General features: G+C 41.7%; 2 non-coding genes across 2 annotated transcripts; both read left to right on the plus strand.

Annotated features, from left to right (window-relative positions):
* Positions 1-7302: 7302 nt before the first annotated feature.
* TRNAT-UGU (transfer RNA threonine (anticodon UGU)) lies at positions 7303-7376 on the plus strand. The gene has a single exon. It is a non-coding gene; the product is annotated as a tRNA-Thr (tRNA).
* A 1917-nt stretch (positions 7377-9293) lies between these two features.
* On the plus strand, positions 9294-9375 carry TRNAS-GCU (transfer RNA serine (anticodon GCU)). The gene has a single exon. It is a non-coding gene; the product is annotated as a tRNA-Ser (tRNA).
* The last annotated feature ends 530 nt before the right edge of the window (positions 9376-9905 follow it).

Genomic DNA, 9905 nt, shown 5'->3' on the forward strand with positions numbered 1-9905 from the left:
CTACTCTGTTCTATAGGGTCACTATGAGTCAGAATTGACTCGATGGCAATGGGTTCGGTTTTTTTGGTTTTGCCTTCAGTGCAGCTTGGACTTCTTCCTTCAACGTCGTAGGTTCTTGATCTTATGCTAGCTCTTGAAAGTGTTGAACATCAACCAATTCTTTTTGGTACAGTGACTCTGTGTGTTCCTTCCATCTTCTTTTGATGCTTCCTGCATCATTCAATATTTTGCCTATATTAATAAAAAAAAATCCACTGCCACTGAGTCAATTCCAACTCATAGTGACCCTATAGGACAGAGTAGAACCGCCCCATAGAGTTTCCAAGGAGCACCTGGTGGATTCAAACTGCTGACCTTTTGGTTAGCAGCCCTAGCTCTTAACCACTATGCCATCAGGGTTTCCTTTGCCCATATAATCCTTCAGTATTGCAACTCAAGGCTTTAATTTTTTGCTTCAGTTCTTTCAGCTTGATAAATGCCAAAAATGTTCTTCCCTTTTCGTTTCCTCACTCCAACTCTGGAGTTAGAAATACTTTATTATACTACTTTAGTTTGTCTTCTGGAGCCACTCTTTCAAATCTCCTGCTCAGTGCTTTTACTTCATCATTTCTTCCATTCCCTTTAGCTACTCTATGTTCAAGAGCAAGTTTCAGAGTCTCTCCTTTAATCCGTTTTGGTCTTTCTTTCCTGTCTTTTTAATGACCTCTTGCTTTCTTCATGTATGATATCCTTGATGTCATTCCACAACTTGTCTGGTCTTCTTTGGTCATTAGTGTTCAATGCATCAAACTCATTCTTGAGATGGTCTCTAAATTCAGATGGGATATACTCAAGGTCGTACTTTGGCTCACATGGACTTGTTTTAATTTTCTTCAGCTTCAACTTAAACTTAAAGATGAGTAATTAATGGACTCTTCTGCAGTCGGCCCCTGACCTAGTTCTGATTTTTGATATTGAGCACTTCCATCATCTTTTTACACTTATGCAGTTGATTAAATTCCTGTGTATTCTATTTGAAGAAATCCATGTGTACAGTAATGGTTTATATCATTGAAAAAGATATTTGCAATGAATAAATTGTTGATCTTGCAAAATTCTATATTATGTGATCTCTGAAGTTGTTTCTATCACCAAGGCTATATGTTCCAACTACTGATCCTCCTTCGTTTCCAACTTTTGCATTCCAATCTCCATTAATTATCAATGCATCTTGATTGCATGTTAGATCAACTTCAGACTGCAGAAGTTGGTAAAAGCACATGCTACCCTTCTTGAAATGGAAGGATGAATTGGAGAGGTGACTCCTACTGCAGAGCCGCTAGCCAGAAACCACAGAGCATTAATTTGAGACCTTGAAACCTAATGTTGTTTGGCTAGCTAGATTTAGACATTTCCTGGGACCAGTAACTCCTTTTATTCATTTCAATTTCATCCCTTCAATTGGAGTCTATAACAGTTAACCTTTACCTGTCCCACCATTGTATTTTGGGCAGCAGAGAACTTATTTTTGAATTTCACAGATAGAGAAGAATTGTATCTCAGGATGGAATATACCCAGAGCCTCACCCATACCTAATTTAGAGGGCTTAGATGATATGAAACTTTAAGCTGATGAGATTTAGATGAGAATTTTGGTGTTTGAGTTGATGCTGTAATGGGTTGAGATTTGGGGGATGTTGGGAAGAAGTGGATATTTTTGCATGTGGGACATATATGAGCCTTTGGAGACAAGAGGACAGCCTGTCGTAGGTGTAATAATGCCCCGCCCCCCGCAATATACCCGTGTCCTAATATGCAAAATCTCTGAGTGTGTTATGTTACATGGCAAAAGGGACTTTGCAGATTTGATGACATGAAGTACATTGCAATGGAATTTTTTCTTGGGTGGACCCTATGTAATCACAAGGCCATTATAAGAGGGAGACAGGAGTGCCAGAGTTAGAAAAGGAAATGAGATTAGTAGCATAGAACTCATTTCAGACTGCTGACCTCCAGAACTGTAAGAGAACAAATTATGTCTTCTAAGCCATTACATTTGTGGTAATTTGCTACATTAGTAATAGGCAACTAATTCAGAATTTGGTATTAGATTGTACTGAATGTATTGAAAAACATTGTATTGAAAATGTATTGAAAAACTGTATTGAATGTATTGAAAAACTGTCTTGATACCAAAGGAAATTGATAAAGCTCTTGAAGTATGCCTTGGCAGAGTGTTAAAAGTCACAGATAATGCAGCCCCCCTTATAATCACATCAAAAACATTATCAGTGATATAATTTTCCCTACTAACATGTTTCTTTTTCAAGAGAGCGTATGTAGAAGAGTCTCTCTCTCTCTATATATATTCTGTGCTCTCTCTGAGGCTCAAACTCACAACCTTTAGGTTATGAGACTGACACGCTGCCTATTGAGCTAAGAAGACATATCTCCAAATGCCTAGCAGAAAACATCTCAATTGGAATGATTTCAAGTGTCAATGAAATTTCAGAAAAAATTAGGATTTTATATATCATACACCACTACGGAAACCCTTGTAGTGTAGTGGTTAAGTGCTACCGCTGATAGTTAAAAAAAGCTCTGTGGTTTGAAGTCCCTAGGTGCTCCTTGGAAACTCTGTGGGGCAGTTCTACCCTGTCCTATAGGATCTTTAGAAGTTGCAATTGACTCCATGGCAACGGGTTTGGTTTTTTTGTTGGTGTTGTTTATACACCACCACGGGAGCCCTGGTGGCGCAATGGTTGAGAGCCCGGCTGCTAACCCAAGGATCTGTGTCTGAAACCCACCAGTCGCTCTTTGGAAGCCCTATGGGGCAGTTCTTCTCTGTGCTGTAGGGTCGCTATGACTCGGAATTCCCTTGGAGGCAACTGGTCTTGGCTTTTTATGCCCCAAAAGGAATTGGTGCTACCTCATACACAAGTTTGCTATTGCTCTGACTTCTTGGACAAAATCATTTCAGGATTTTACCCTTCAGTAAATAAATATACAACGGAGTATAGTTTTCCTCTAGTGGCTTAAACATCAAGGTTGGGTGACATCCAGTAAGTTACTTATCATCTCTGTACCTCATATTCTCCATCAGGAAAATGGAGATCATAGTAAAAGTACCTGTCTTTTAAGGCAGTTAGGAGGAAGGAATGACAGTAACTGTAAGGAGAGTGCATGGCATATAGTAAGTTTGTAATAAATTTTAGTCGTTATTAATCAGTGCTTTGGACAGCTAGATTGTGGAACTGTTCTAGGAAAAGAATAACCGTGTTGGGAAATATTCTTGTTTCCTTGAAAACATTAGAATTTAAAACCTAAGGGCATGTGGGGTAATGTAGCCCAGTGGTCTAACGCCTCTGGATTGAGGCTCTAGTCTCTGGGGGGATGTGGGTTCAATACTGTTGCCAGCTCTGTTTTCTCAGTTGGAATAGCTCCCTGAGTCTATATACCAGAACAGAGGATATAGATAATATAAGGAAGGTATTTACCTCTGTAATAATAGGCTAAGATCAATTTCAGTGTTGTTATAAAAATTATACTACAGTCATTTCTGTCTAACCTTTATATCTCAGGACAGCCTTTCATGTCCAAGGGATAGATTAAAAAATGTTTATATTAAAATAAACATAACTCACATATTTCTAAATTACAAAAACTTAACAGTTTATATACAGTGAAAATCTTTCCCTTCTACCACCTCCCCTCCCCATTCCACCTGCACAGGATTCTGCCTACCCAGGCAACTATATTTTGGGGTTACCTGCAAGGAATACTATTTGCATAAACTAGCCAATAACCAGTTGCCATGGAGTCAACGGTGACTCATGGAGACTCCCTGTGTGTCAGAGTAGAACTGTGCTCCCTAGGGTTTTCGGTGGCTGATTTTTCAGAAGTAGTTACCAGGCTTTTCTTCTGAGATGCCTACGGGTGGACTCCAACTTCCAATCTTCCAGTTACCAGCCCAGCCAATAAGCTGCACCACCCAGGGACAGATAAGCCAATAGAAATCTATTACTTTTTCCCACATTTCATATTTTTCAAACCTACTCTGTTGCATATTACATGTTAGGAAAATAACAAATATTTTCTGCATAGTTTGTTCTTTTTTTGTTTCCACTTTGCTTATGTATTTTTTTGTTTGTTTGCATTTTTGATTGTTGTTTTGTCTCATCTTTTTTTTTTTTTTAAGAGAATGGAAGTGTGTTCAGGAAGAAATTTTTTAATGTAGTGAATTATGTCAAATTTTCATTGTTTCTAAGTTTTGTGTAAAAAATTGGTTTTCTACCTTCAAAGGTATGAAAACTTTCTGCCTTGGCATTTCCAGTAATTATATTTGGTTTTATTTTTCACTTTTTTTACTTTCAAATTTTATATCTATTTGAATTTGATTAGCTATTACAGGTGATATATTGAAGTAAGCTTTTATTTTCCTAGATAGCCACCCAGAGAGCCTAACATCATTTAATCAAATAATTCACCCATTTCTACTGACTTGAGTTGCCACCTATCTTAGTTATCTAGTTCTGCTATAGCAGAAATACCACAAGTGGTTGGCTTTAACAAACAGAAATTTATTCTCTCACATTCTAGGAGGCTATAAGTCCGAATTCAGGGTGCCAGTTCCCAGGAAGGCCTTCCTTCTCTGCAGGCTCTGGAAGAAGGTCTTTGTTATCAATCTTCCCCCAGTCTGGGAGCTTCTCTACTCAAGCACCTGGGGTCTAAAGGATGTGCTGTGCTGCCGGGCCTTCTTTCTTGGTGGTTTGAGGTTCCTATCTCTCTGCTTGCTTCTCTGTTCTTTTATTTCTTGTAAGATAAAACATTATGCAGGCCACACTCCAGGGAAACCCCCCTTACATCCGATGAGGGCTGTGACCTCAGTAAGGGTTTTGTATTCCACCCTAATCCTCTTTAACATAATCTAGTCTTGCCTGGTTGATTACTGCCTGAGAGTAGGACTTAAAACATGTGGGAAAAATTACTGTGGAAGAAAGGCCTTGCAATCTGCCTCTGCGAAGATTAAAACCAAGAAAACCCTGTGGAGCAGTTCTACTCTGTAACACATGGACTCACCATGAGTCAGAATCAACTAGAAGACAATGGGTTTGTTATTACTCTCATTGTCATTATTTCATTATAATAAAGAGTGGTTGCAACAGTGTGACAAACAGACCATTGTGGCATGCTGGTGGGAATGTTTATTAGGTAAGATCAATCAGAATTACCACTGCAGGTCACATACACTGCTTCAGCATTTGCATGCATGCAAAGTACTCACACCATTTAAAACATCAGATAGGCAGTATTACTTAGTGCAGCATTGTTTGTATGGGCAGTTATATATTATGATATATCCATGCTGTGGAATTCTATGCTGCCAAGCAAAGAAGGGATCCCTTGTGGCACAGTGGTTAAGAGTTTGGTTGCTAACTAAAAATTGTCAGCAGTTGAAATCCACCAGCCAATGTTTGGAAACCGTACAGGGCAGTTCTACTCTGCTCTGTAGGGTCAATATGGGTCGTAATCAACTCAACACTGGTGAGGGTTTTTTTTTTTTCTGTTTAGGAAAGGAGCAAGGAGCTCTTTCTGTATTGATTTGGAAATCACTACAACATATATGAAGTGAAAAACTAAGATGCAGTGGAATGTGTTTGTAATATCCTTATTTGCATAAAAAAGTGGAGCAGGTATCATCCACAAGAGGATACCCAAGAAACTCTGCCTGTGCAAGGAGGAACTGGGGGACTAGGAATGTTGCGGGAAGTCTCAGGGATGAGACTTTTACACTTTTTCGGCGGCAATGAGTTTGGTTTTTGATTCATCAAGTAGGGACACTGGCGACCTAAGTTTAACTCCTTTGCTATCTCTTCACGATACCCAAATATCATAAAGTCAAACAAAGACTGCCAAAGAATAAAATCCATTAAACTCTAGAAGAGAAAAAAAAAAAAAATCTTGAGCAAATTATTAGAAACACACACAGGCACACGCACACGCAAGGGAGGACGCGGCTCCAGAACAGTGACCAGGTGAAGTCTCTCGTCAGCTCAGTCTGGGGGTCAGGGTTGGGCAGCGGGAAGTTATTCTTTTTGTCCGCAACCAGCGAACAGAGGAGCCCCCGCCCCACCCACCTGGAAATCGATCTGGGTGGTGTGTGAGTGTGTGTTGTGTGCATACGTGTGCGTGCCTGAGAGTTTCCTTGTTGTGCAACAGATCTTCCACTTTCACTGACTGTGCTGATGGCCTTGATTCCTAAACCTCAGAGCAGGGATTCTTTCGCATTTGAATCATGTCTCAGCGTCTTCCCGGTGCCCTGAGATGACGCTTCCTGGCTGCTTTCATCTTACGAACGCGATCTGGGCGGGGTCCCTGGGTCTCCCCTCCCCTGCCCAGCCTCTCTCTCATCCCATCAGTCATTTCAGTCCCAGCGTGTCATACCTGCTGCCTCATCCCGATTCCCACGGTCCCTCTACAGTCCCACGCGGGACCTTCTCGGCCGGGCAGAGCTGCGTTCAGCTTCACAGCCAGCGGGCCCAGCCCTCTGAGCAACCCCGGAGGGGAGGAATGCGACGAGAGGTGGGGGAGGGGGGAAACCTAGGGTGGCCGCAGGGTGCAAGGGCCGCGTTAGAGACGAGAAGAGGTTACTTTGTGAGTCGATGACCTACCAAGCTAGGAACCAGTCTTGAGTGAATAGGGGGTACAGCGGGATTTCTCTGGAGCCATAAAGCTCTTCACCTTAGGAAGACTCTGCCCGGATTCGGGGACTCCGTGTGGCCAGCCGACCTCACTTCGTCTCCCCTTTCCCCCAAGAGGCTCTACACCTCTAGTGGTATGATTAGAATCATTACAGTGCTCGACTTGGCATTGTTCTCTCCGGTTCCCTCCCCTCTGAATCACTGCTTGCTATGAGTCCGAGTAATGTGAAAACAGGTGGTCTGAGTCTCTCAGTGGAGTTCCTTTGTTAGAGATCCTCCCTTGGGGAATTCGAAAGAAGAATCTAAGTTACATAAGATGAGGCGTAGTAACAGCAAAGGTTGTTTTTAGAAAACTTTATCCCATTTAGAACGACTGGGCAGCCTCGACTTATTACTGAGTTTTATCCTTGCACTAAAGGAAGAATTATTGGCCCAGTAACTGCAGCTGCCCGAAACTTTTCCTGCTTTATTAGTTTTACAGTACATATGAGTAAGCAAAGCCTCTTCTTGGAGTTTGCCCGTTTTCTCACTGTAAACTGCATTTGATCGTGTGGACTTTGTAGCAAGAATATTTCAACTAATCCGACAGGACAGAACCAGTACTAACCTACACATCTGTGTGGGCCCTATGGCTTAGTTGGTTAAAGCGCCTGTCTTGTAAACAGGAGATCCTGGGTTCAAATCCCAGTAGGGCCTTAACCTTTTCCGCTGCACTGCAAACCAATCTCCTCTCTAACCTCAAACCAAAAAACCAAACCCGTTGCCATCGAGTCAATTCCGACTCACAGCGACCTCATAAGATAGAGTAGAACTACCAAGTAGGGTTTCTGAGGAGGGCCTGGTGGATTCGAACTGACCACCTTTTGGTTAGCAGCCGTAGCTCGTAACTACTACGCACCAGGCTTTCCTTTCTATCCCCTAAAAAAAAAAAAAACCGTGCTTCCAAAAATATCGAATCCGCTGCCATAGAGTCGATTCCGACTCATAGCGACCCTATAGGACAGAGTAGAACTGCCCCATATGGTTTCCAAGTAGCGCCTGGTGGATTCTACCTAAATTTTTGTTAGCAGCTGTGGCTGTGAACCACTACCTAATCCCCAAATCTGAAAGTACATTTTTCAGTCTTTATCCACCCTCAACATGGGTGTACTTACTGATCGCTCACAGATCGAAGTGTGGAGACAAGAGTGTTACCCTGAATTCACTAACAGTTCACAGCTGTGTTCCAAGGTATCTTGAATTTCATATAGTTGATCTCTCTCTTCCAGGCTTCCTCCCATGCCCTTCCATCCCCAATTTTTCAGAACTCCCTTTTCTGTACCTCCTTCTGTTTGGAAATGACTTAATTTTTTTTTTTTAATGAGTAAATGTTTCACTCGCTTTTGTTCTTGCCCTTTATATCCTATCTATTTATCTTCTATTTCACTCTTATAGTTCACCTTCCTCTAAATCTTGAAGCTGCTGCTTCATACATGCTTTATGGGTTCCTCTTCTGGCCTGTTGGTAGGGCCCCGACTTACCTGATATCTCAAGTAGAAGACAAAAGACCTTTATAATTAAATACAGAATGTATCACTATGTGGTTTTAGTCTGCTGTTGCTTTTCTCCATCAAATCTGTCACATAGATTCTGATTGAAGAAACAGCAAATACAGTGAAGACTTTCAGGCAGCCAAAAGATTAATTTCTTTAGCTCTGTGCTTCAGGTTAAGACAACTATAGAGGAAATCAAAAGAGCTGAAAATGGGGACTTGATTCTTTGCCACCCATAATACAAGGCAGAGACTTTTAACAACTCAAGCTTGTAAAAAAAGCCTGCATGGAAACCTCTTGTGGCTATTTATCCAACACATGTTTCCAATCTCTGCCTTTACATTCAAGCCCTATGAAGAATCAGTATCCTCCATTGGTTCCTCAGCGATTCCTGCCTAAAGCAGCTGCTGATACCCCTTAACACTGATCAACACTACCTCAGTGCTCAAGGATTCTGAATCTCAGGAAAAAACACTTAGTTCCAGGTAAAAGTTAGCCAGCAGCCCTTCAGGAATGGGGCTTGTGTAGTTCAGTGGTAGAGCACATGCCTTTCATGTATGAGACCCTGGCTGCGAACCTCTGCACATCTACACTTTTTCTCTGCTTCCACACTATTTAAACCCAATCTTGAAGGAATACAAATTCACTTCTCCTAATATTTTCCATTCAACTCCTGCACCCATAAAGAGCAAAAACATAACTCAATGGACTTCCTTGAATGCTCTTTCATTTCTGTGCTATGACCTTCTATATCCATTAAGGTGAATGTGACAGCAGGAGTATGGTGAGAACAGGGAGAAAAGAAGAACTAGATGCTAACAGACACTCTTCAATCACCCATAACAAAAGCGTGCACCTTAAGCTCCTATTTTGTACTATTATTAAAGAGACAGAAAGAAAGATAAAGGGTGGGGGTTTGAAAGGGCCCTGTGGATAGTTTTTTTTTAACCAACTAAACCCCAAAGGCCCCCAGTGAAGTTTCCTCTGGGCTACCTCCAAATATGCTGATACCTAAATTATTTCAGGGCAAAACTGAGTGCATAAGCTTTCCTTTTCTTTGATTCTCTTTCCCTTTATTCCTGACGAGGTGGCCGAGTGGTTAAGGCGATGGACTGCTAATGCATTGTGCATTGCACGCGTGGGTTCAAATCCCATCCTCGTCGTTCCTTCCTTTCCTCACTGTGTCTTGGAAGTGAGATTTGGAACTCTGGTGGCACAGTCATTTTCTGCTAATGAAAAACTAAGTAATTCAAATCTACCAGCAGTGCCTTGGAAATGCTAAGGGGCAGTTCTATTCTGTCCTATAGGGTTGCTGTGAATCCGGATTGCCTAGAGGGCAACAGGTTTGGTTTTATTGTTTTTGACTCCTGACAGGTGCACAGCATCGCCCAAGAAGAGAAACACACCTTTGGACTTTCATCTTCCATTCAGCCAAGCACAGATTCTCCAGACAGACATTATTTTCCTTTTGCCCTTTTGTAACCTCACTGTATTTGTCTCAGAGCCCCAATATTGCCCCAGAGAAACTTTTAGGAGGCAGGCAAAAACCATAAGAGAGAAGAAAAGTCTCCATAAAGTAACAGGAACCCATATTTGGACTCCCCCCCTCCCCCGCCCCGGGGGAAAACCAGCTGTCATCAAGTCGATTCTGGCTCATGGCAACCCCATATATGTCAGAGTAGAAATCTCCTCT

Source organism: Elephas maximus, chromosome 1 (genome assembly GCF_024166365.1).
Source record: "Elephas maximus indicus isolate mEleMax1 chromosome 1, mEleMax1 primary haplotype, whole genome shotgun sequence".
NCBI classification, from domain to species: domain Eukaryota; kingdom Metazoa; phylum Chordata; class Mammalia; order Proboscidea; family Elephantidae; genus Elephas; species Elephas maximus.